General features: G+C 42.6%; 1 protein-coding gene across 1 annotated transcript in view; it reads left to right on the top strand.

Moving 5' to 3' along the window:
* The window catches only part of LOC146572031 (protein phosphatase 1 regulatory subunit 29-like), a 51,431-nt gene extending 43,607 nt beyond the window's left edge, over positions 1 to 7,824 (top strand). The window contains exon 6 of the mRNA XM_085276064.1: positions 7,103 to 7,824. The gene's annotated coding sequence lies outside the window, so the exon portion shown is untranslated. The remainder of the gene's footprint in view (positions 1 to 7,102) is intronic.
* Positions 7,825 to 24,318: the final 16,494 nt, after the last annotated feature.

Genomic DNA, 24,318 nt, shown 5'->3' on the forward strand with positions numbered 1-24,318 from the left:
ATATACAGATATACACTTTAATACACTTTACACTTTAATATCGCATGCACTCACACCTAAAAAAAATGCTTTTCTTGAGTTCTTTACTCAAGAAAAGCAATGTATTACACATTACTTGTTCCTTATTTTGAAAGTAATGCTGTATGTTACTTAGTTACTCACAGAAGAGAGTAATTTGTTACGCTACTCATTAGAATATGTCTTCATTGCTCTGTAAAATGACTTGAAACACAAAAAAAGCGACATGAAATTCCACATTTTGGGGATCTGAACTTGTCATGTAACATATAAACGTGCTGTTTTTGCAAGGAGCTGAATTACACAGAGCACCATCTATCTGTGGAAAAATAGCATTTATTTACAGGGGTCTGATTGGTCAGATCTGTTTTTGTCACCTGTTCAGGCTCTGGCTGCTTTGGCTGGCTGGGGCCAGCATCTATTCAGTCTTGAAATCACCCTGAGGTCTTGGCTAGCTTGGGATTATGTTGTTATCTGTGCAGATGCTTGCAAAGAGCCCAAGTTCTGTTAGCAGTATAATGAGGTTGTGTTTGTCCTAAATGCAGTTTTCACATGACCATCGTGTAGCTTTGTAACACATTGCACCCAACACTTTCTGTTGGTGCTACTAATTTTTTGTCTGTGCTATCGCTTCTCTACCCAAATGCCAGGCATACTTAAACAAGAGGAACACCTACACAGACACAGTCACAGAGCAGGGATTAATCAGACCTTTGACCCAAACATTAATGGCAGACCCAGCAGTATTTCCTGCTGATTTGTTATCTCTTTATTGTGCAAAGTCTGTTCTTTTTTTCTTCTTTTTAAACAAGACTCCCCATGCTGAGAGAATGATTGTGAGGGCAATACCAATCAGGAGAAATCAGTTTGGAGTACATCCTCCATCTTTCACTCCTGTCCCCTTTACTCGTCTCCTCTTATCTCTTCTTTTATTATCGTCACCTTGTACTCCAAAACTCTTCCTCATTCTGACTCCTGTTCACCTGCAATTTCCTCTTCCCTCTCCCTTATTCTTCCCATCTCTGCCATTGTCTTGCCTCTTAACAGTGTTGGTACTCACGGGGTCAAGTGTATTCATGGAACCTGTGGTTGACTGCCTCAGTATAGGATAAGAAAACTTAGCATCCTCAGGCTCAAGTGTTGCTGACCATCAGTTTGGTTCATATTTTTAAAATGGTTCTCTGACATGTAATGTAACGGAATACAAATATTAATTGTTTCTTTCAGAAACTTACAGAAAAGACAAGTTGATGACTGATTAGTGTGCCACCCAATGACACCATAGATGGATGACCGGGCTCTAAAAAGTAACTTGTATAAAATTAAAATAAAATAAAACAAATGAAATAAATGGGATTTGTGTAAATGCTCTGTAATCTGTATTTCAGCAATATTTCACTGCAGTAGCATCTGCAAACTCAGATATGACCTAGACCTATGCTGCAACCAGACACCAGACACTTCACTTTTGATAGCTGTCAGGTTATCTAAGTCTGTAATACTTTAATGCTGTTTTTTTAAGTGGCCTTAATTTGTGTTATAGAAATCCAGCTGTGAAAATGCTGTGACGCTGTGCAAAATGTAAATTAAAACAGAATGCAATCATTTCCAAATCTCATTAATTGATATTTTATTTAAAGTGGAAGTGTGCAGCAGTGTTTCTGGATAATCTTTATTGGATGATTGAGCTTTAATCTGAATTTGTGGATGGCATAGCAAACTATGTTCACAGAAAGTGATTTCTGGAAGTGTCAGTGCATGCAGTAATTTCCATGACAGAATTATGTCTGTTTTTATTGCAGTTTCGCCTCAAGGTCACGGGCTTCCAGTATTGATTTCTGACCTTGTTCCTTGTCCCGTTCTCCAGATTCTTTAAATCTGTTGATGGCATCATATTTTTAGATGATGAGATATTACAAGCCTTGACAACTTTATGTTAGGAAACATTATAATGAAATAGTTTTCTATAAATTCCTCTATGTAGTAGTGTGATGACCTTTACAGTAAAGCAAACACAAACAATGACAATACCACCCCACCCAAATGCGGGGTCACCACTTTAGTAAAAGTAACAATACCACACTGTGAAAACAATACCTAATAAGACGTATCATTAGCACATTTTAAAGTCTCAAAAGTTCTTATTCTGTAAAATAATTAAAAGCTTAAGAAAGGCCAACACTATACAGTAATTTAGAAAAAAGCAGACAACATTAAAAATTGATCTAAAAAATAAAAGAATCACACCTGAATTGAAAGGCTTGAGCACTGTGTAACACGGTTAACTGTCAATATAAATCAAAGCAAGGAGCTTGAAAAGCAGGCGACTGGATTTGTTTAATGTTTCATCTCTCATTGAAGAGGCTTCTTCAGTTCTGAGCAAGTGCTTTCTCCTCGGCCTGTAAACACGTGGTGATACATTTTAGACAGTATTTTTTATAGATAAATTTCCAGTAGTGTCACGCTGAGTTTTAGGGTGGCACAGGAGGTAGAGGAGGTTATCTGCTAATCTGAAGGTTGGTGGTTTGATCCCTGGCAGCTCTGGTCTGCATGCCAATTATCCTTTGCACAATATTAACCCCAAGTTGCTATTCAATGTATTCATCAAAGTATGAATGTGTGTGAATATTAGATAGAAAAGAAAAAAGTGCTTGTCTGAATAGGTGAATGAAGCAACTTGTTTAAAGCCCTTTGAGTGCTTGGATGGAGTAGAAAAGCATTATATAAGAACAAGTCAATTTACCATCCATAAGGCTAAAGGAATCCTCACCTTTTGAATTTTCCTTTGATCATTAAATCAGACATGACATCAAGGCTTTCCTTGCTAACCCTAGCTCCTCTACGTTACACCTTTTGGCCAAACTGATTAACCAGAGAAGAAGTAACATGCTTAATTACTTGCTAATGTTTCCTCTATAACCACACATGAGTCTGTATATAATAGAATACAGATTCTAATTGATTTCACATATTTGAAAGCAGAAGCAGCTGGTTTTGCATGATGGTCTCCAGTCAATCTCCTGAGAAAAGGGTCAACCTCAGTATACATGCATGCTACTGAACTCTCAGCCTGACAAGCTCAAGCTGACTGTGATCACATGTCATGGTCCTGGGTCGTTGACCCAGCGTTTTGTGTTTATTCTGATTTGTATTAGTTTAGGGTTGACCCTGAAGTTAGTGTATATTCAGCCCTACCTGTGTCTGTCCTTGGTGCTCTGTTCTTGTCCCCGTGTGTTCCCTGCTTTACTTTGTAGGCTCGTTTCCTAGAGTTCCTGTCTTATTCTGAAAGTCTGTGTCTCCTCCGGTCCTCATGTGTATTAGGTTCAGCTGTTCTTCCCTCCTGTGTGTGATTACCTGATTACCTTGTGTGTGTGTATATTTAGTGGGTGTCGGTCTGTGTTCTTTGTCGGCTCGTCTGCGTTCATCCATGTATCACTGCGTTATCTGCGTTCTTCTGCGTTCAATGGTGTTCCTGTCTCTGCGTCTCTCTGCCCCGCACCCCTTTTGAATGGTCTCAGGTTTGTCACTTAGTTTCTCCCAGTTTAGGTTTCCGTTTGTAATTGCTCATGCTGCGTTGCCTGCTTTTGCCACCTCCACCTTGTAAATAAACATCACTCGTATCATCAGTTTGCTGCATTTTGGGTCCTCCTTTTCCTCCACACCACACGGCTCACTCCGCCAGCCGTGACAGTACGAGCCGACAAAGTAAAGCAGGGAACACATGGACTGATTTACAACACGGGGACAAGAACAGAGCACCAAGGACAGACACAGGTAGGGCTGAATATACACTAACTTCAGGGTCAACCCTAAACTAATACAAATCAGAATAAACACAAAACGCTGGGTCAACGACCCAGGACCATGACATCACAGGTTCGAAGTAATTTACATAATGGATGGAAACATGTAGTTTTTTGAGATTTATTCACTTCAGTAGGTTTGAATGGATTTCTCTACTTAGATTTCACTTGGGCAAGTACTGTCTGTCTTGCTTACCCTGTATAGTGTCATTGATGGCGTAAATATGCTACATCAGGTATTGCACCAGATTTTTTACACATGAGGAAAGGCACTTATTTGTTGCTCTAGCAAAAGAAATGTCCATGTCCCAGCTGCAGTCCTTGTGCTCCTGGCTGGATCCAAGAGTTATATCACCAGAGATAAAAGCTCAAAGAAGGACTTTTAAGAGCTTTGCTATTTCTTTCCATCCAAAGTTTCATCCAGAATTGTGTTTTGTGAACTTTGCTTTCCACTTTGTATGTGCAGTAGCTCTCTTGTATTGTTTCTAATATAAATTCAAGAAGAGTGCGCGCAGTCTGGCTAGTGGCTGTGCTTGCTGTTTTCCATTTTGGCAGTGTTTTAATTGTAGCCCCTTGGCTTTTCTAAGGACGCTCTGCAGGGCAAATATGCATTTCACTTTTATACCTTTTTTATTTCATTGTTGCTTTAGGATTTTTTTTATTCAAAATTGTACTTTTTTTTATTATGGAGTAGTTTAGTTGGCACTGGGATTATATTTCTAATTAGTGACTTTTGGTGTACTTTGGCTTTTGCACTTACTGGGGTTTTTTCCAGGCTTTTTGAACTGTCAATATTTTTTTTTTAAATGTCTAACAACTTCAACCCTGACTCTCTTCCTTCTTCTTTTATGCTGCTTTTTTGCCTCTAGTCCATCTTGTATTCAAAATGAAGTCATCCTCAACCAGCCTTTGAAGGCATTTTCACGTTAAAACAGTCTTTCTCCAACTGTTGCCTAAAGTATAAAGCAACTCTACATAATGAAGCATACAAAGTATAGACATAGATACATTTAAATACACTGTACTTAACTCTTAAGTACAGTGTCAAAGTACAAGTTTTTATATTCACTCACTACATTTTGACATAAATACCTATAATCTTTCTACTGCTTACATTTTCAAAATAGGTTTGTTACTTTATCTATAAAACATTTAAGTGAATTATTATTTTCTCTCGGAGACATCAAACTGATTTGAACTTAAATGAAAAGAACCATAACACATAAAGATCACTCCTATTTTATATTATATTTTGTATCATTTATTGTACTATACTGCGACTCTTGTTGCGGCACTTCACCATAAAGCTCTATAGAAGAGGATAAAGGATAGAGGGAGTAATGTGTGCTAAGCGGCAGGTAATTTTAAATGCAGTGTTTCTAACAGTTCATATCAACAGATATGAACAAACTCATAAACTGTTCTTGCAGCTTAAAGTACAACTGCTGTATTTTCCAATGAAAGGGGGAAAAAAGGACATTAATGTGTGACACTCTCAGGGTTGAAGAATTGTGTCCTGCAAAACTAATTTAGGTATACTACTTTGTGTTACTCAAAGGTTGCTGACCAGCTGCTCCTGGAAGTACCGTGATCCAGGGGGAAGCTCAGAGGCGACAGGGCCTTTTCTATTGTGGCTCCTAAATTATGGAATAACTTGCCCCTGCACATTAGAGAAGCCCCTTCACTGCCCACTTTTAAAGCACGTCTTAAAACCCATTTTTATTCTTTGGCTTTTGATGTTAGTGAGACTTAGTTTCTCTTTTAATTAAATTATTTATTAACTAAAGAATTTATTATTATTATTGTTGTTATTTATGTTTTGGCTTTTATTTATATCTTATGTGATTGTATTATTTTGTTCTAATGTACAGCATTTTGTGTCAGCTGTGGTTGTTTTTAAAGTGCTTTACAAATAGAAATGATGGTGAAAATACAGTTTAGCGCATGCTATACTGGATAGTTTATAGTACTGTACAGTTTAATGTGATGTGCTATCTTAGTCTAGTACAGTGTTCATTGTAAGTGTGGGGTTATGTCAAGGGTAGCAGACATTAAATCAAATTTAAGGTCATGATACTGATTAGATTCACTCGCTGAATTCTAGTTTAATACTGTCTAGGGGTTGGAAATCAGCCACGATAGCTCATGGAACATCAGCTTATCTTGTTGAATTCTCTTGGCTAAATCCACAAAGAGCAGCACCGCAGCTCAGCTGATAACAGTCAGAATATGAAATTTAGTTATTCTGACTTACTTCCCATGCTACCATCACAGGATTTCCACAACTGCCAAATTCCACTTTATCCGTTTATCCCAGTAATTTTTCTGTTTAACTTTTGAGGCAAAGTCACTCATGCACAGTGTAAGCAACAGCAAACAGAGCTAGTGATTTTTCTTTGTTTTTGTTTGTTTTTCTCTCCTTGGGTTCTAAACAGATGACCATACTGAGCACATTTATTAGAATTACAATTTAAGTTAAAATAAAATCTGCATTACTGTATATGGCAGGATGAATGTTATCCTTCGGTCCAACCCACTTTCAGCCTGGCCCATTAGGGGGCGCTGGTATAAATAGTGGCCATTTGAGTGTCTCTGCGTCGCTTGCCTGTGATCTCCTTTTTGGTCACCTGACTTCCCCTCGGTGTGGTGGAGATCATTTGCGGGTTATTCTTCTGAAGCCTCCATCGCGGCTGGTCGTAGCTATAGAAGCCTCCTCTGAGCTATTCTGCTTACGTTCTGTGACCCGGCTTACTTGGTACGTAATCAACTTTTGTTACGCTCTCTGCCTTCTATTGTTCTTTTATAGTAATTATTTATTATGTTTCGCAGGAAGTGTGGGCCTTAGTTTTGCGCCAAGCTACGCGAACTGAAGTGCTGCTGTTTTGCCTTGCTGTGCTTTTACCGTCTGTTCCCGTTGTGAGAATTCTTTCCCTGCTGCTGTCAGCTTTTACAGTGGACGTCGGCGTGGACAACGGCCATATGCATGCCGGTTATCGGAGTCAGCTGGCGTGCATATTGATTGACTGTTAACTTATCGTCGTGTGGACGGCAAGTTGGAGCAGTACGGCGATTCCGTTTGCTCCAGATTTTAGAGTTTTATTCAGATTGTATGTTGTTTTATTGCTTTTTGATTTGTAGTTTGGATTTTCTGTTACACCACTGGTGGGAGGCCCTTTTTTTAGCTGTAGATCACCAGTGTGGTCCTGCAGTTGGGTTATCCCCCGGTGCTACACATTAGTTTGTTGTAATATATTAACATTTTCTTTGTTTCTTTTATTCAGATGCGGAGTGCCGACGTGGAGGAGACTAGGGTGCCTTGGTGGTGGGATCCCTTGAGTGTACACACCTGCCTTGTCTAGTTTATTAGTGTGAGTGTGTGATAGTGTGTTGCACTTGTGTTTTGGTGTGTTTTCTTTCTTTAGTTGTGTGTGGCATCCCTGCCCCTCCACTGGTAAGCCTCAGCTCTGAATACCTTTTTAAGCATATTTGTATTTGAATATTTATGATTATGTTTTTATTCGGTGTTTTAAATAATTACCAATAAATTGTCAATTTGTTTATTATTGAACCTCGTCTCTGGATTGAGTATAGCGAACCTAAGTGCCTTTTTGGTGATTTAGTGTCATTTCCAGTATTCTCTGGGTGAAATTCCCAGGGTGGCGTTGTCGTTCTTTAAAACTGAAGAGTATTTACTTTATATCCCAACCTCGTCTCGCCACAAACTTGGCGTTGTTGTCGACAGGATATACTCTTTAAAACAGAGACGTGTGTTCTTCTTTTTTTGTTTGGTGTAACGTAAATTGTTTTTTATATTATTTTGTACAGAATAAAGGCAAAGCAGCAGCTACTTTGGTGTGGGATTTCACAGCTGTGTTACAGAGATGGAGGAAGAGTTACAGGAACTCAGGGACTTGATCGCGCAGCTGAAAGCAGACAACGAGAGGCTGCGTCAGGAGAGGGCTGTTGGGTCAGGTACTAGTGCTACACCTTCTACTTCAACTGCATCATCTGTGAACCCCCCAACGGCTGGTGTCTCTGTAGCAGAGAGACTAGTTTTTGTGCCCCGTGACAGAAAATGCCCTATGTTTAGAGGAAAATCAGGTATAGGGTTGAATGAATGGTTGGAGGAATTAGAAGGTTGTGCTAGAGCACGTCATTTGTCTTTGGCTGATAAAGCATTTTTCCTGTTTGACCACCTAGAAGGAGAAGCACGTGAGGAGATTAAATATCGCTCTAGTGCAGAGAGGACTGATCCTGCTAAGATAATTACTATATTGCAAGAACTTTATGGCTGTTCAGAATCCTATGTAGGATTGCAGGAAGCTTTCTTCTCTAGAAAACAGCAGGAAAGTGAGACACTGCAAGAGTTTTCCCTCGCTCTCTTGGGTCTTATGGAGAAAGTTAAATCGAGTGCCCCCAATGGCATGCCCAATGCTGACGTTTTATTAAGAGATCAATTTGTTGAACAGGTCTTAGATAGTACCTTGCGGCGGGAGTTAAAGCAGTTAGTAAGGAGGCAGCCCACACTGACATTGCTGGAGATTAGAGGGGAAGCTATTAGGTGGGAACGTGAAGGGTTGCCTAGTGGCGTTAGGCATAGAAGCAGTTCTGTCCCTTCTGTTTATGGCATTCAGTATGGGGTCCATAGCGGTCCCTCAGGAATAGCTCAGTCTACCCATTTGTCTGAGATGAGCGAGATGAAGGAATTGTTAAAGCGCCAGCAGGAGCAACTTAATCAGCTCACTCAGAGCATTGCTCGATTGCAGGGCCCCCATCGAATGCCTCGCTCAGGACGGGGCGACTCCATTATATGCCGTCGTTGTCAGCAACCTGGACATGTTGCTCGGGAGTGTGATGGGGAACGCGTTCCTCGTTCCCGGCCTCCTTCGCAGGCCCCTCTGCATAATCGCAGGCACTCTCCTTTAAATACGGCTTCGGAAAACTAGCACCCTCCGTATTGCCGAGCCACAGTTCGGGTGGGGTGTCTATTGGCTCAAGGGTTGTTTCTAATGGTCCAGAGGCAGTCTCGAAATTAATTTCATCCTGTCCTCATATAGATGTGGACATGGGCGGTATAAAAGTACCTTGTTTGGTTGATACGGGGTCCATGGTCTCTACCATTACTGAAAGTTTTTTCCGCCAGCATTTTGAGTCCTGGGGTCAAGAGCGTCTCCAAGCTTGTCATTGGTTGCAGCTTAAAGCGGCTAATGGGTTGTCCATTCCTTACCTTGGCTATATCGAGCTAAGTGTAGAGCTCTGTGACAAGTTTCTTCCACAGTGTGGCGTGTTGGTCGTTAAAGATCCTCCAGGTGCAGGACCTTCCACGGTTCCGGGTGTATTGGGGATGAATGTCATTCGGAAGTGTTACCACGAGCTTTTTGGGCAACACGGTGAAGCATTGTTTAGTTTGGGCTTTGTCACCGAGGCCCCTAAACCCCTTGTGCATGCGCTGCAAAAGTGCCATGACGTTAGTATAAGAGCCCCACTGGATTTGTCTGGCCATGTGAGAGTGAGGGGTAAGCGAGCATGTTGCATTCCGGGTGGTGTAATGAAAGTAGTGGCCACCACCTGTTCTGAGCAATATTCAGGTGCCACTGTGTTATTTGAACCTACTGATGTTAACTTGCCTGCTGGACTTTTAGCGTCCCCTGCATTGGTTCGAGTGGTTAGAGGTACTGCATACATACCAGTTGTTAATGTAGGGACTACGGCGGTCTTGCTTTACCCTAGGACCGTTATAGGGACCCTGGAAGATGTTCATGTGGTCAGTTTGCCCGCTGGTGTGACAGAAGTACTCCCTAACGTAGCCACAATGGCATCTCACACCGCCACTCCTACTGTGCAGGATCAGATGGAAGGGATTGATTTGTCTAAACTGTCAGCAGAGGAACAGGGACAGGTGAGGTCTCTCCTTAAGAAATACAGCTCGGTCTTTTCTGCTCATGACACTGATTTGGGTTGCACTAACTTGATCTCCCATGACATTCCAGTCTTAGACGATATCCCCGTGCGGCAGCGTTATAGGCGCATCCCCCCTTCAGAGTACGAGGTTGTGAAAGAGCATATTAACCAGTTGTTAGGGGCCGAGGTGATTAGAGAGAGTAGCAGCCCCTATGCTTCTCCCATTGTGCTCGTTAAGAAGAAGGATGGCAGCCCGCGCATGTGTGTTGATTATCGGCAACTGAACAACAAGACAAGGAAAGATGCATTCCCCCTGCCGCGCATTGAAGAATCCTTAGATGCGCTGACTGGTGCCCGTTGGTTTTCCACCATGGATTTAGCAAGTGGCTATAATCAGGTCCCAGTTACGGAAGAGGATAGGCCCAAGACTGCCTTCTGTACTCCTTTCGGCCTATTTGAATGGAACCGAATGCCATTTGGGCTCTGTAATGCCCCTAGCACCTTCCAGAGACTAATGCAACGCCTTTTCGGTGATCAACAGTGCCAGTCTCTGCTTCTCTATCTTGATGACATTGTAATCTTTTCATCAACAGTATCGCAACATCTTGAGCGGCTGGATGTGGTGCTAGGTCGGCTTCAGCAGGTAGGTTTAAAAGCCAAGCTTGCCAAATGTGCCTTTTTCCAGCAGGAGGTTCGCTACCTAGGCCATGTCATCTCCGATCAAGGTGTCTCTACGGACCCTAGCAAGGTGGAAGTGGTGGCTAACTGGCAGCCTCCTAAGACTGTTTCGGAACTACGCTCCTTCCTTGGGTTTGCCAGCTATTATCGCCGTTTTGTAGAGGGTTTTGCCAAGTTGGCGGCACCTCTGCATAGACTGGTGGCAGAGTGGGGAGGCAGAAAATCAAAGAAGAGGTCAGAGCATGGTGTCGTGGAGAACTGGACTGCAGAGTGTGCTCAAAGTTTTGAGGCATTAAAGACTAAACTGACAACAGCACCAGTGCTCGCTTATGCAGATTTCTCTTTGCCTTTTATTTTAGAAGTGGATGCCAGCCATGCCGGCCTAGGGGCAGTGCTTTCCCAGGAGCAGGGAGGTAAGGTGAGGCCAATAGCCTATGCCAGTCGGGGTTTGAGGCCCACTGAGCGCAATATGCTAAATTATAGCTCAATGAAGCTGGAGTTTTTGGCACTTAAGTGGGCCATGACTGAGAAATTTAGAGAGTACTTGTTGGGCCATAAGTGTATTGTTTATACCGACAACAATCCTCTTAGTCACTTGTCTTCTGCTAAACTTGGGGCTACTGAACAGCGCTGGGCAGCTCAGCTCGCTTCGTTCGACTTCGACTTAAAGTACAGGTCAGGAAGGAGTAATAAGAACGCAGACGCTTTATCTCGCCAGCATCCACCTGATCCTCAGGAGATTAAAGCCATGGTTCCTGGTACAGCCTTGCCTGGACCTCTTCAACAAGCCTTGCGGCTGGGACCAGCTGAGGTATCACAAGCTGCCATTACGGTTTTGCCCCATCTCACTACTCCTGATCTTCATGCCCTCCAACAGGTCGACCCAGTGATAAAGGAGATCTTGGTGTTCTGGAGACGGAAGCAGCGACCCAGCTTTGAGGAGCGGCAGCAGCTTGCTCCACTTGCTCTGGTGCTGCTACGACAATGGGATCGTCTGATTGAAAGGGAAGGAGTTCTGTATCGTCAGGTTCATCGCCCTGACGGTGCCGAGGTGGTACTTCAGCTTTTGCTGCCTAGTGCACTAATTGAGCAGGTGTTGACTCATGTTCATCAGGAGCACGGCCATCAAGGTGTGGAAAGGACCCTAGCGCTTCTCCGCTCACGGTGCTACTGGCCAGGTATGTCTGCTGAGGTAGCTCATTGGTGTCAGAGATGCGAACGTTGCCAAGTTGCAAAAGACACCCAACCAGCAGCTCAAAGTTTCATGGGACATTTGTTGGCTTCTCGACCAAATGAAATCTTGGCCATTGATTACACCTTGCTCGAACCTTCCCGGAATGGGCTGGAGAACGTTTTGGTGATGACTGATGTTTTCAGCAAGTATACATTGGCTGTCCCCACTCGTGACCAATGTGCTGCTACAGTGGCCCAGGTTCTCGTGACTGAGTGGTTTTCGAAGTTTGGTGTACCAGCGCGTATCCATTCCGATCAGGGTCGTAACTTTGAAAGCTCCCTGATCCAGCAGCTCTGCAGGTTTTATGGTATCGAGAAGTCCCACACTACTCCTTATCATCCGGCTGGAAATGGTCAGTGTGAACGTTTTAATAGGACTTTGCACAATTTGTTGCGGACCCTGCCAGTGTCCAGAAAAAGAGACTGGAATGTATGTTTGCCCCAGTTACTCTACTGTTATAATACCACTCCCCATCAGGCTACTGGGGAAACTCCATTTTTATTGATGTTTGGGCAAGAACCCAGGTTGCCAGTGGACTTTCTGTTGGGCAGAGTACCGGACCCCATCAGTGGAGATGTGCACGAGTGGATTCAGGAGCATCAAGCCCGGCTACAGGTTGTACATGAAGGAGCCAAGGAACGATTGCAATTGGCTGCCGACCGCAGAAAGAGGCACCATGACAAAAAGGTGAAAGAGGCACCATTGAACGACGGCCAGTTGGTGTTCCTGCGCGATTTGAGTGGAAGAGGGAGATGTAAAATCCAAGATCGATGGAAACCAGCGGTATATAGAATCCTGAAGGCACCTAAAGGAGGTGGGGTAGTATATACCATCGCACCTGCAGATGATCCCAGCAGCGTGAAGCATGTTCATCGTACCTTGTTGAAGGCTGTGATAACGGCAGCCATACCATCAGAAGGGCCTGCTCCAAGCAGTAGCCCACGTGGCTCAGAAATATCCTCCCCAGAACCAGGACATGACTCATCAAGTGACAGTGACCTGTTATTCCTGAGCGTAGGAGCTCCTCAAGTAAATGTTTCACCATCTTACAGCCCAGTGGCAGTGATTCCAAGTAGCCCTGAGTTGTTGCCGGCCAGAAGACCGAACTTCCGATGTCCCAGCCACTTGTACAGTTACTCCGAGTGTAGCACCAGTTCCATCTAGCTCTCTTCCTGCTCCCTCTACGAGTTCTGATACAAGAAATGTGGTGGTGCGAAAAACAACCCGGTCCACAGCTGGCCAGCATTCAAACATCCATCACCTCCCAAGACCAACAGGGGAGGTGGCACAAGGGGCTGCTGATTCTATTTCTGAGCTTAGGGTACATGCTGTCTCTGCATTTTTTAGGCCTTGGGACTAATCTGGGTGTCTTTTCATTGTCGGGGCGACGATTCAAGAAGGAGGGGTAGAATGTGGCAGGATGAATGTTATCCTTCGGTCCAACCCACTTTCAGCCTGGCCCATTAGGGGGCGCTGGTATAAATAGTGGCCATTTGAGTGTCTCTGCGTTGCTTGCCTGTGATCTCCTTTTTGGTCACCTGACTTCCCCTCGGTGTGGTGGAGATCATTTGCGGGTTATTCTTCTGAAGCCTCCATCGCGGCTGGTCGTAGCTATAGAAGCCTCCTCTGAGCTATTCTGCTTACGTTCTGTGACCCGGCTTACTTGGTACGTAATCAACTTTTGTTACGCTCTCTGCCTTCTATTGTTCTTTTATAGTAATTATTTATTATGTTTCGCAGGAAGTGTGGGCCTTAGTTTTGCGCCAAGCTACGCGAACTGAAGTGCTGCTGTTTTGCCTTGCTGTGCTTTTACCGTCTGTTCCCGTTGTGAGAATTCTTTCCCTGCTGCTGTCAGCTTTTACAGTGGACGTCGGCGTGGACAACGGCCATATGCATGCCGGTTATTGGAGTCAGCTGGCGTGCATATTGATTGACTGTTAACTTATCGTCGTGTGGACGGCAAGTTGGAGCAGTACGGCGATTCCGTTTGCTCCAGATTTTAGAGTTTTATTCAGATTGTATGTTGTTTTATTGCTTTTTGATTTGTAGTTTGGATTTTCTGTTACACCACTGGTGGGAGGCCCTTTTTCTAGCTGTAGATCACCAGTGTGGTCCTGCAGTTGGGTTATCCCCCGGTGCTACACATTAGTTTGTTGTAATATATTAACATTTTCTTTGTTTCTTTTATTCAGATGCGGAGTGCCGACGTGGAGGAGACTAGGGTGCCTTGGTGGTGGGATCCCTTGAGTGTACACACCTGCCTTGTCTAGTTTATTAGTGTGAGTGTGTGATAGTGTGTTGCACTTGTGTTTTGGTGTGTTTTCTTTCTTTAGTTGTGTGTGGCATCCCTGCCCCTCCACTGGTAAGCCTCAGCTCTGAATACCTTTTTAAGCATATTTGTATTTGAATATTTATGATTATGTTTTTATTCAGTGTTTTAAATAATTACCAATAAATTGTCAATTTGTTTATTATTGAACCTCGTCTCTGGATTGAGTATAGCGAACCTAAGTGCCTTTTTGGTGATTTAGTGTCATTTCCAGTATTCTCTGGGTGAAATTCCCAGGGTGGCGTTGTCGTTCTTTAAAACTGAAGAGTATTTACTTTATATCCCAACCTCGTCTCGCCACATGTAGTAATATAATTTCACTATTAAATCAGTATGACATGGGGTTTCCTAATTTTTCATAAAATTACTTGGTGTCACAGCAAGAGGGCTTTGGGTTTGAATCCACTGGATGAAGCCCCTCCATGTGGAGTTGGGTCCAAAGATATACATGTTAGGTCAACACCTATTTCTCAATTGGGGTGAGCGTGTGATGTTCTGTGTTAGCCCTGTCATAGATTGGTGACCTGATCTGGCATAATCGTCTTATTGTCCAGTGACAATTAGAATAACCTCTAGCCCAACTACAGCCTGAAATGGATAAAGAAAGGTTAATGGATGGGTGGATATTGTAAGAAAGAAAGAAACATGTACGAGATTCCAGATTCCACGATTCCAAATAAAGACATTGCAGCATGTCTACCTGGGTTACCTGAAAAGTTGCTCTTTTTCCCTTTCAGCTTCTCGGTACTTACAGTTTTTCTCTCTCCTATAAAGCATATGTATATTATATACCACAGCAACAGATCTTGCTTAAGTTTAAGATAAAGTTAGTACTGCCCGGATAGTTTCTGCATGCTGAGATATGTGTGAAAGGAAAGGCTGAATTTATGCTACTGCAGTTTTTAGGGTGCGAGTTTATTTTCCTTTCCACTGGCATTGTCAATGCCCCAGTTCAGAATATAAAACAGCTTTGGGATAAAAGCCAAAAGAGACAGAAAAATAGCACATATTGAGTCTTTTTAAGTATTTGTGCTGACAAAGAAAAATCAAAATGCATGTTTCCACACATGGAGAATGTGGAAGTTTTCAAGTCTTACTGCTAGAAGTGGAAGTGCTTTTGTTGGGATATTTTGAATCCAGTACTAAACTACATTAAAGAGTTGAAGAGTTGATTCTTCTCATAAAACCAAATGAAGTAAAGACAATGCACTACAGTAAATTAACGATAACTTAGGGGCATGAGTTCCTTATGTGAGTGTCTGGCATATTTTTCCTGTACTTTGAATTTTTAGATATTGAGATATTTTCCTAAATTAGTGGCACATAAATTAGCTAAAACTAAGTATTTTTAATTTTTAAATAAATCCAAACATAAAATATATGGCTCCATGGAAACCAGTTACTTAAGGTGTAATGTCACAACACTTTTTTCAATTAAAGATTTAGGGCATTTTATAATACAAAGCTATTAAAGGCTGCTCAAAATGAATGCACTTTGATCCAGAAATGCACTTCACTATGACTTTACATATGTCAATTTTCTATTTTATGATTCAGAATTCTAGTCAACTGTGGGACGTTCCCGTTGACATCTATTTCTATTTTCTTTCTTCTTTTAAAAATACAATTTATTCGTAGTCCCCCCCCCCCCATCTTGAATATGCATGAATGTAGGTTTCTTTTTCCTCTCCCAAAAGTGGCAGCTTAGGAGCTGCAAATTTTCAAGTTCATCTTTTAAAATCCAAACTTTTAAAGAATTGTTGGCCATGCTAACACCTGCTTCTCTCTGGCAGCAGCATCATGCTTTCCCGTGTTTTAAATGCACCTTAGAACAACACGCAGCAACACTACACATGAGCGAGAGGAGGGAGGTTTGGGGTCTTCACACACCCCTGTTCTCTGCTGGCCATCGGGGCAGGGGGGCTGGGAGGAGGTGTTGGCCGTCCGATTGGGATCTGGGATGCAGGGCCTCCCTGCTGCTGCGGAGCCTGGGGCCGTCTGCTTGCCTCCACCCCTGGGGAAAGGGTAACATCTCCTGGGTCTAAGTGCCGTTTCCCCCTCCAGGGCGAGGGTACCTGGATACGGGGTATAGAGTTTGTTTGGGGAGTGTGATTTGTGTGTTCAATGTCCATGTGTGTCTATCCTTATGTTGGGTGAGTGCTGAGTATTTGTATATGTGTGCATGAGGGTGGGAATGCATGTTTGTGTCTGTGTGTGCCTGTTGGTCTGTGTTTATATGTCAGGTCGGGTCTTAGACTCCACCTCTCTGGGATCTCCCCTCACCACACTCCCTGCCAGTGACTGATGCCCTCAGGGGTCAGTGCGTTGGTGGTTCTTGGTGTCCGGGGCTGGGCGCTCAGATATGTACCAGCTCACTCCCGGTGACTACTTGGCGGGGCCTGGTGCCTGTTGCTCGGTCAGGCCTCTTCTGGGGCAAAGGGGGCCCTCGGGCCTCTGGGCCTGCGGCTCGGTTCACTCTGGCACAGCTGGCTGCCGGCAGAGCCAGCGGGCACGCCACTACGGCCCCCTCGGGCTTCTGCTCCGTGGCTACTGGGCGACCCCTCATCTGGGGCTCTCCTCAGCTCTTCCCAGGAGGGTGGCACGGATGCCCCTCCGGTGGTCCTCCTTGGGCTCTCGCACTCTGGGGCCTGGATCTCCTCCATGCCTGCTTCATGCCCTGCGGAACAGGGCTATGGCTCTCTACATCCTGTTGCAGACCATTACATGGGGAAACCTTTTGAATACAAGCGCGCTGATCCACACAGGTGTTCACTGTTCATAGACATAAACTACACCTTTATTGGCTGCTATTTCCAAGCACATTGTGCGCTGTCTGTCCTACGTGCCGCACAACAACATTCAATATTTAGTATTTACTGCTGTTTACACTTAGCTAGATTAACGTGATGGTGTTGTGTTTAGTATGTTGCTCTGTTTTTTTTGCTTGTTTTCTCTTCTTTTTCTCTCAACAGGTGATCCAGGGGATTTTTTTTCTCTTCTTTCTCTTTTTAAGTGGCCTTGCTCACTGTCCCTCTTCCCTTCTGTTTTTCTTTTCCTTCAGCTTTCTTTCTCCCTTTCCTATCCCTAAGTCATGTCATGTCCCGTCTGTAACAACTGAAAATAAAATAAAATAAATAATAACAACAAAGGTTGATCAAATGGACCAATACGGAAGGCCGTGATGATCCGTTTGGCAAAGTAAATCCATTGGGTATCCTTGGAGGTCAGCGCCCTGACCTACTGGTGTCAAGACAACCATCTCACCCTCAACGTCGCAAAGACAAAGGAGTTGATAGTGGACTTCCGGAGGTGCAGAGAAGTACACACCCCCATCACCATCAACGGCGCTGCTGTGGAGAGAGTGAGCAGCTTCCGGTTCCTTGGCGTACACCTGGCTGAGGATCTTACGTGGTCAGTACACACAAACAAAACAGTGAAGAAGGCGCAGCAGCGCGTCTTCTTTCTCAGGAGACTGAAAAGATTCGGCATGAGCCCCCGCATCCTCAGGACCTTCTATCGCTGTGCCATTGAGAGCATCCTCACTGGATGCATCACCACCTGGTATGGCAACAGCACCGCCTACAACTGCAAAGCTCTCCAGTGAGTAGTGCGGTGCTCTGAACGGATAATTGGAGGTGAGCTTCCCTCCCTCCAAGACATCTACAGGAAGCGCTGCCTGAGGAAAGCGGGGAGGATCATCAAGGACTCCAGTCACCCCAGCCATAAACTGTTCAGACTGCTTCCATCAGGAAGGAGGTTCTGCAGCATCCGGTCCCGTACCAGCAGACTGAGAGACAGCTTTTTCCATCAGGCCATCAGACTGCTGAACACGTCATAGACACCTCAGCTTCACTACTGGAACTTCAACATTATGCACTCCACACTGTATATAAATGCCACTTGTTTTGCACATATTCAACTCTGTATATTTTATATATTTTATTATTATTATTATTATTATTTTTATTTATTTTTTTTTATTTATTTATTTTTTTTTACTATTTAATTTGTAAAAATGTGTATACACACACACACACACACACACACACACACACACACACGTAGGAAAATATTTAGTATACACATCCAGAAATGCATACACTATTATATATTGTACATATATTTATTAGTTTCAGGTTGGCCATTCTTGTATTTTGCTCGTTTGTGTTGTTGTGTTTGCACATCTCTGTTGCTTGTGGGGCTCGCACACAAGAATTTCACTCGCATGTGCTGTGCCAGTGTGCCTGCACATGTGATGTGACAATAAAAAAAAAAAAAAAAAAGTGATTTGTTGGTCTTCAGACAACAATTCTGACGGCTAAAGAACGAAATGGGACAGGCAAAAAAAAAAAAGAAAAGAATTGAGAGCAACAAAAAAACTTAAACCTAAAGTCACAACTTGTTTTTAAAATTCAAACCAAAACATGGAAAAATCAACTTTTCTGACCATTAGTACCCTCAGAGTTCACTTTTAGTAAAGTTTTATGGTACTGAACTGAAAAAAAAAATAATATGAGAAGTATTTAAAATATGCTGATATGAACACCAGCCTAATTTTGTGTTGGTCCCCTGTTTGCTGCCACAACAGCCCTGACCCACTGAGGCATGGACTCCACTTGACCCCTGAAGGTGTGCTGTGGTGTCTGGAACCAAGATATTACCAGCATTACATCCTAAACTTTTAATCAGCTGTAAAACAGCCTGTTTCAGTTTATGTGTTCTTTTCAATAAATTTCATGCTCAAAGTCTCTCCCATTTCTTCTTGTTGCATGCTGAAGCTCTACTATGCAAAATATGATTTTTTTTGCCATTTTTCAAGTAGTGTTAAACTTTTGATCCGGACTGTATATCTGACTACGAATAGGTGCCATGATGAAGAGATAATCAGTATTATTCACTTCACCTGGCAGTGGTCATAATATAATCCCTGATCAGTTTATGTTATGCGTGTTGTACAGGAACTTTATGTGGATCTGTTAATGCCTTGGAAAATCAGTTTGTGGACTCTGCAGTATTTAAAGACTTCTAAGGTAATGGGTGAACTGGAAATACTGTAAAATTCAGAAAAATTATTTGTTTTATATATTATGTGTTCTTCTTCTTCCTCACAAAAACTAATTTGTGATTTTGGAGAATTGTTACACCTCCTAAAAGAGCATGAGATTAAATTACAAAGTACTGCAGCCTTGTGCGTGGATAAGATGCAGGGGGATGAGATTGCAGAACTTACATAATATTTTTAAACGGGTTTGAATGCTGACTGTCATCATCACTCACATCCTACTCAACAATAATGATGATGGAAGAAGTCTGACATTTCATACTTCTCCAAAAAATTACAGTTGAGTAACAGGGTGGAAATAAAGATTTAACCTAATATTTGTGTTAATTAAAACACAGAGCAAAACTAGTTTTACCTTCTTTGGTCGCCACACCAGCGTGCTCTTTCTCTTTGTCTCTGGGTCAGACAAAGACTAATTGGTGTTTGGCTGTATCAGAGACTCGCAGCAGACTGCTTGACCTGCTCTGAACCAACTTGCCAATTAACTTCTTATTAACCTGACAAAGAGATGCTTTCCTTTTGCAAGTATGCACATAAACAAAAGGTCCAAAGAGTAGGAGAGACACTGAGATCAAATGTATGTGTTTGCATGAATGCACACATATAAGCGTTCAGTTGTGATACTGTACGTGCACAAGGATTTCTACTTCTCCAGTGATGCGTGTAAGTGTGAAGAATGTTTCAGTTGATTTGATGGACCACTGGGATGTTGGTCCATAATAGAAACACTGACAGCTGTAAGTGCATTAGGTACATACCAAATGAAACAGAGCAGACTCCCTGAATGTTGAAAAAGCATAATTCCAGTTTGAGAAAGAAAAAGCAAAGATATGTGTGCACATATTTTGATTTTCTATGACAAACAGATGTTTCTATCATATTTTCTTGCTCTCTGTGGTTTAATGCATGAATTTAAAGTGCATGTGGTTGTGCTCTAATGAATGGAATCTGTATCATGGTCCTCCGGTCCTCTGGTTTTCTGTCAGTGCTTGTTGTTTTTTCTCTCTCTCCTCACTCTCCTGCTGGTACTCCGTTGTGGGTTCCTGCCTTTGGCCAATTCACCTGCTGGCAATTAACTCACCTGCTGCTCATCACCCTCTCCCTAGTGTGGACCTTCCTGGATCCCTCCCTGTTTTCCTTGAACCATGATGACAAGTGTGTATGTGAGTGAGCATCAGTGTGGAATGCGAGTTCGGACATGTGACTGACTGGTTTTGAGAAGTGAAGAGTAGGAATTATTTTCCTCCCCTGGATTCCCTGGAGCCCCATTCTTCACCATTGTATATAGCACCTGGTGTCCACTTCTGTAAATAAACTCTCCTTTATTGTGATCATTCAGAGTCCTGCATTTGAGTCGTGTCAGCCGCCTTGACAGAATGATCCAGCCAACTATGGACTCAGCAGACTCTGACTTTGTGTGTTGTACTCTCACCACCCAAGAAGCCTTACTGGAATGACATGAGCAAATGCTCCGGCATCAATAGCGAACTCACCACCGTCAAACAAGCTTTGGGTCAGCCACCCCCTTTCATCATCATCATCATCATCATCATCATCATCATCATCATCATCGTTTATTTGTATAGCACTTTAAGAACACACCAGGCAGACCAAAGTGCTGAACAACACAGATCAAAACAACTACCAAATTAAAAATACCATAAAATCATTACATACAATAAAATAAATAAGAAGGTGTCAGTTTCCTACAGAGTTAAAAGCCAGGGAATAAAAATAGGTTTTCAATCTGGACTTAAAGACCTGCACTGATGACGCTTGTCTAATTTGGAGGGGAAGGTTATTCCAGAGCATCGGAGCCGCAATTGAAAAGGCACGGTCTCCTCTGCATTTCAGCCGCGACTTAGGGACCGACAGCAGCAGCTGCTCAGCTGAATCGAGCGAGCGAGGAGGAACATGTGGCTTCAGCAAATCAGATAAGTAGACAGGAGCCAGACCATTTAAAGATTTAAAAACCAATAAAAGGACTTTAAAACGAACACTAAATTCAATGGGAAGCCAATGCAAGGAAGCCAGAACCGGAGTGATGTGATCGAATTTCCTACTACCGGTTAAAAATCGCGCCGCCGCAATTTGCACTAACTGCAGGCGTGACAAGGTGCCCGACCCAACCCCTATTAAAAGGGAATTACAATAGTCCAGACGTGAGGTGATAAAAGCATGAATAAGAGTTTCCAAATTGGGTTTAGAAAGGAGAGGCTTAACCTTCGACAGGCGTCTGAGGTGATAAAAAGCTGATTTTACCACCCCATTTACATGACCTTCAAAAGTAAGCGCAGAATCAAGTTTAACACCAAGATTAGTGATTGAACTTTTCAGATGAGAGGTCAAATCACCAAAATCAACATCTGGGGTATCAGTAGAACGATGCGGGCCATATAAAATTACTTCCGTTTTGCGACCATTAAAATTCAAAAAATTATTTGCCATCCATAATTTAATATCGACAGTCAAGCAGTGGTTGACATGGGGAGGTATCCAAATGACTAAAAGGTAAGTAAAGCTGACAGTCATCGGCATACAAATGAAATGACACTCCGTGTTTACGAAAAATCGCACCAAGGGGGAGTAAATACAGCGAGAAAAATAATGGCCCAAGGATAGATCCCTGGGGCACACCCCAAAGCAGAGGGGCCACAGAGGAAGCGGCCAGTCCCAGCTTGACACAAAAACTCCTTTCGGAAAGATATGATTTTATCCATGACAATGCCAAATCAGGGAGATCAGCAGGTCGTGGTCCACTGTGTCAAATGCAGCTGTCATGTCCAATAACACAAGCACAGCATATTTACCACGATCAGTAGCAACAAGAATGTCATTCATAACTTTAACAAGAGCTGTCTCCGTACTGTGAAAGGGCTTAAAACCAGATTGGAAGATTTCAGACAGTTGCGAGTCGCTCAAATAATCCAACAGTTGGGTATGTACAATCCTCTCCAAGATCTTGCTTAAAAAGGGAAGCTTGGAGATAGGTCTAAAATTTGACATAGTAGAACTATCAAGGCCAGGTTTCTTAAGTAAGGGGTGTATGACTGCATGTTTAAACCCACTAGGAACTTGACCGGTTAACAGACTAGTATTGATAATTTTCAGGATATAAGGTCCAATGATGGGAAATACTTTTTGGAGAAAGCGGGGAGTAACAACATCATTCGGGGAGGCACAGGGCTTAGCATGTAGCACCAACTCCTCTAAGTTGCGCAGAGAAATCGGTGCAAAAGCAGGGAATAGGCTTGAGCAAGGAGGATGCATGGCCGGCTCAACAATAAGTGGAATCAGAGGCCTCAGGCTAGCAATCTTGTCCACAAAAAAGGTAATAAACGTATTGCACATAGCCTCAGAGGACGGTAAGAGGTTGTAACCCTCAAAGTTAAGTACAGAATTAATCGTATTGTATAAAACACGAGGGTTGTGAGAGTTGGCTGAAATAAATTGAGAAAAGTAGGAGTGTTTATCGGCCTTAACTGCCCTCTGATAAGTTTTCCAACTAATCTTTAGGGCTTCCAGGGAGACATGCAATCTGTCTTTTTTCCATTGTCTTTCACATTTCCTACATTGTCTTCTAATACCTCGGGTACGATCTGTTAACCAAGGACTAGTCTTAGATTTACATTTTCTTAGTCTCAAAGGGGCAACAACATCAAGCACAGATTTACAAGCAAAGTCAAAATACAAAAGTAGGTCATCTGCAGTGGGCAACTCAGGGGCATAAGACATTAATTTGTCAAACAGTATAGAAAACCGTTCAGCAGAATCAGAGCCAAAGGCACGATAACATCGAATAGGTGCAGCCTGATTTGCAAAAGCGTTAGAAGGAGCAATATCAAATAAGATAGGCATATGATCAGAAAATACTGCATCTTCAACCCGTACATTGCAAACAGATAAACCATGAGCTAAAACTAAGTCCAGTGTGTGACCACGTTCTTGAGTGGCACCACTAACAGATTGGACAAAATTAAAAGAGTTCACTTGTCAATGGAAAATTGTATTTAGTAGTCAGTATAATCTTTTAGTGATATAAGTTTGCATATGGTAGAATACTGCATGTAGTTATTTGTATTAGAAAATATTCAACCATGTATACTTAGAGGCATATAATTAGTTGTGTGTGATCTCTAACAGGCTGCAGGCTTGGGGTGCATCCCAGGAATGCACCCCCACGTCTGGGAGCATGAGAGCTCATACCTTGTTTTATTGTTTTACGGCAGGATTAACGTAGCTATGTCTGTTTTAGTTTAAGTGCTTCTTTACATACAGTATAGATGAACTGCTCTCTTCACCTGAGCTGCTATCCTATTTTGAGTTACTGTCTACTTTGTTTCTTCTACCTCTTGCTCTTCCACGATGCATTCCCGACTGAATAGATATAAATGCAAGAGGAATAAAGTAAAATAAACAAAAAGCTAAATTACAACTTAATTTTAACGCATTCAAACTAATAATAAAAAGGATAACAACCTATAAACTGGTATTAATAATGAAAGCAGATAATTCACACAAACAGAACTATGATAACTGTGATAACTGGAGTGTGCAGCGTTTCCGTGAGCAGTTTTCCTGCATCTTGACTTGTGTGTAGAATGTTCATAACATCAGCATTATGTTTTTGTTTATTTGTTTTGTTGGGTTGAAAAATAGTTAAACTGGTGATCATGCCTATGGATCACCATGGCACATATCATCAGCCATATGATTTATTTACGCAGATGAAAAAGTGAGTGTGAATGTGTCTGACGTCACAGTGTTTTTGTGCGCTGTGTAAAAGTAATTGCCTTTGATTGTGAGAGCGTGTGATTCTGCAGGTCACCAGCTATTTTAAAAAAAAAAAAAGAAGAGTGAAAAAGAGAGAGAATTTATATTGTAGATGAAAAATAATCATAGGGAGAAGGTTTTGTGTTGATCAGCCAAAAAAACAACTACAATTTCATTTTCTGCTTTTAAGAAAGGACTGTTCACAAAAACAGAGAGAGAGAGAGAGAGAGAGAGAGAGAGAGAGAGAGAGAGAGAGAGAGATGTGTGTTGATTAAGCAGTGATGATAATAATGAACATGTCTTAGTTTGTCACTTTCAGGTGAAAAGCAGACCTGAATCAATTTTCCACATGCAGCAGTCGGAAGAAAGTTATAGTTTAACATCATTGGAAACATGCAGGCCAAGTTTCTGGCTGACTTATTTACAACACCGTGTGTCTCTCAACCTCACAAGCAAGCTCCAAGGAAACTAATCTCTCCCTGAAGACAAGGAATGCAGCTCCAAAGTAATAACATGATAA

This window comes from Mchenga conophoros, linkage group LG6, assembly GCF_057382185.1.
Source record: "Mchenga conophoros isolate Kocher_MC1m ecotype Shallow Benthic linkage group LG6, M_conophoros_male_GT1.1, whole genome shotgun sequence".
In the NCBI taxonomy this organism is placed as follows: Eukaryota; Metazoa; Chordata; class Actinopteri; order Cichliformes; family Cichlidae; genus Mchenga; species Mchenga conophoros.